At 35.4% G+C, this 3,382-nt stretch overlaps 1 non-coding gene across 1 annotated transcript; it reads left to right on the top strand.

Moving 5' to 3' along the window:
- Positions 1 to 2,579: 2,579 nt before the first annotated feature.
- Positions 2,580 to 2,652, top strand: GGTG_20047. The gene has a single exon. It is a non-coding gene; the product is annotated as a tRNA-Lys (tRNA).
- The last annotated feature ends 730 nt before the right edge of the window (positions 2,653 to 3,382 follow it).

Genomic DNA, 3,382 nt, shown 5'->3' with positions numbered 1-3,382 from the left:
TGGTATATTTTATTTAAACTTTTATTGCATAAGCCCGGGTTCGAAATTTTAACGCAACAATAATAAATTGCAATTTTATCCAAACGTTCGATACCATTAATATTAAAATCGGAAAAATAATTGTAATAAAATACGTTTTGTTAATTAAAATTTGCCGGCGCATTGCTAACGTTTTGGTTTGCAATTGCTTTTTTATATAAAAAATAACCTTTATAATTTTAAACGTTTAACCGCTGCTTATAAAAGCTTTTTTCGTATCGATAACAAAACGCCGATTTTTTTGGATTTTGCCGGCGCCGTTAAAAGCGCGTATATTTTGTTAACGAATATTTGCGCGCGTGCTGCGCGCATGTGCACCCATTTTATGCGTGGTTTTAAAGCCGCTAACGTTGTTAAACGGCGTTTTTATTGCATAAATAACCCTTAAAACCGGCGTTAAATAAGCGTTTTGCTAACGTGTTAAAAATTAATTTGTGCAAAAGTGGGTAGTTACCAAGTTACGGGCCGGATGCGGTGTTTCCCCGTTTAAGCCAATGCAATTCTTTTTCCAAATTGTTGTTATCCAATTAATTGTTCCTTTTTTAACTTCCCTCCCTTTCGTGCCCTTTTGGGGGCACGCGGGATTGGTTTTATAAATTTTTTTTATGCTTTAAGCGCTTTCGTGCAATTTGGGCTTTGTTTTATTTTTTAATTTTGCCGTTGTATTTTGGCCGCAATACCGGTAATTTGCCGGTACGTTACCGGGAAAGTCCGTGCTTTGCTATTTATTTTAACGCCTTTTCCTTTTTTTGTTTGGCCGTTTTTCCCGTGCATTTAATACATTGCTTTTCCCCGATACGGTTTGCTTTAAGCCGTACGCGCCGCGCGTAAGTTTTTGTAAGCAGCCGGTAAGTAATGGTATTCCGTTAAACCGTTCCAATGCCTGGCTGCGCCCGGGAAAACCGGTTATAAGTTTTTTTAACGCCCCGAAAAATGGGTCCGTTATAATATAAAAAAGCCTTTTTTTTTAATTTGTAACCGCGGGCTTTTTTTTTTTTTGCATTTTCGATAACCATTTTAAAACCTTTAATAATAACAACGGTAAATGGTTAATATTTAACCGTTTTTTTTCGGATTTTAAAGCTTAACCGGTAATTGCAAATATGTTGTAAGCAGAAGGTATAGGCACGGTGTAAGGCTATTCCGGTTAATTTGCTTTAAAGAGGAAAGGATTTAAAGTGCAAGGCCCCGTAAGGGCCTTTGCCCTTTATATACACGTAATTCCCTGTCCTTTTTGCTTATTAAGCTTCTTTCCTAACGCTTAAAAGCGTTATACGCTTCCAGGCAAAGGAACCGCTTTTCCAATGCCTTAAGCATTTAATATTTATGTTTAAGGCTTTTTTATAACAATATATACTGTTTACTTTGTAACATACCTTTTAAGCAAGCTTTTTAAGTTGTTTGTAAATAAAATAAAGGGAAATTGGTTGCTATATTAATAGCGTAAAATTTAAAAGCTTACCGCGCTTTTAAAGGTTAATTGTAAAAGCGCATTAATTTTAAAAAGTAACGAAGCAAGCGTTTTTTTTTTAAAAAAATAACCGTAAAAACGCATTAGCTTTGAAAAATAACAAAGCAAGCATTTCCCGCTATTAAAAGTAACAAAATAAATGCTTTAGCCATAAAAGGTAACAAAGCAAATGCTTTAACCATTACCGGGAAAAAATGGGCGTAACAAATTAACCCTTTTTTTTTCCCATTTCGTTCCGGCGTTCCTTTTTTTTCCTTTTTACCAATATTTTTTTACCAATTCGTAAATTTTTACGCTTTTGTTCCCATTGTTTAAGCTTTTGCTAATACAAATTTTTTTGCAAAAGCAAAAGCAAATAATTGTAAATGCTTTGCGCGGCGGCGTAATGTTTTAAAAGCATCGTACAGTGTTAATAAATTAGTTAAAAAATGGGTATTGCCGGTAACAAAGCAACGCGTACAACCATTCGAAAGCGCGTTAAGCGCAAAGAATTTAAACGGGTTTAAGCCCAAAAAAAATAAATTGTAACTTTTTGCTTTTTTACCAATTTATTGCTTTTTCGTTAATTTCGTTTTGTGCGCGTATAATGCGGATTTGCAAGAAATTATAGCTATTTTAGCAATTAAAATTAAATAAGCGAAAAAAGCATTGTTTAAAAAAAAAAAACTTAACAAACCAAAAAGGATAAGCAAAAAAAAAGTAAATCCCCCGCGGAAAAAAATAAATAACGGAATACAAAAAACGCGCGAAAGTAACAAATTGCCCGCAAAAAGGTTTGGAATAACGCTTAAGCAATAAAAGCAATAAAAGCGCGTGCGTTTGCCGAAAGCGCTAAACGGGTTAAAGCTAATTGGGTTTGTTACGTTAAGCGGATAAAAGTTTTGCGCCGTTTTTTAATTTAAACCCCAATTAATATTAGCGTAAACGTTTTCGAATTTCCGGTTATTTTTATTATTTTTTGCACCTTTCGTTTTAATTTTTAATTTAATTTAACCGGTACTTTTTAAGTTCCGGCTGGATTAAGTAAAAGCTTTAAACCCGATTGGCTTATTTGTTAAACGGTTATAATGTCCTCGTGGCGCAGTGGTTCAGCGCCAAAAGGTCCTTTTTAGAAGACGCAGGTTCGAATCCTGCCGGGGATATTGCCACGGCTCACACCTTATTGTTATAAAAAAGGCTTTATTGTTGCACGAAAAGGAAGCTATTTGGGCAGGGCGTCCCTAGCGTTTTGTCGCGGTTTTGTAAGCGTAACGTTGGCGCGCTAAAAGTGCGGCCTTAGGTTTTTTCCCAAATGCCCCGACGCGTACCGTAACAATACTTTATTACAAAATCGCAATTATTTTAATTGCGCTAACGTAATGCCTTGCGCCGGTATAGCGTTGCGTGCACAGTTTCGTTTGTTTGGGGCGCTTTTTTATTTTTTTTTGCGTACGGGCTTGTAATGCTTCGCTTACCGCTTTTTTAAAGCAAAATCCCCGCGTTGCGTTAGCGTTTTTTCGCCGTTTTTTTAATTTTTTCCTTATTTCGCGTTACGTTCGTTTAATTTTTTTTTTAACCATTATTACTATTTTTATTATTACGATTTTTTAATCCGCCGGTTTAACGCTATTGTTATTTTATATTTTTATTGTCGTTTCGTTTTTTTTTCGTTTTTTTCCGTTATACCAATTAACAATATAAACGCCCGCAAAATCCGCGCCGGCACGGTAACGCGTTATTCGCTTCGCGCCGTTATTTGCTTTTTAACGCTTTGTACGCTAATTAATTAATATAAAAATAACATTCCGGGCTTGGTGCATTTTATTTAAAGTTTTTATTGCGTAAGCCCGGGTTTAAAGCTTTAGCGCAACGGTAACGGGTTGTAACTTTATT

This window comes from Gaeumannomyces tritici (assembly GCF_000145635.1).
Source record: "Gaeumannomyces tritici R3-111a-1 unplaced genomic scaffold supercont2.2, whole genome shotgun sequence".
Lineage (NCBI taxonomy): Eukaryota > Fungi > Ascomycota > Sordariomycetes > Magnaporthales > Magnaporthaceae > Gaeumannomyces > Gaeumannomyces tritici.
The sequence above is the reverse complement of the archived record's forward strand: the minus strand, read 5'-3'. Positions and strand labels throughout refer to the sequence as shown.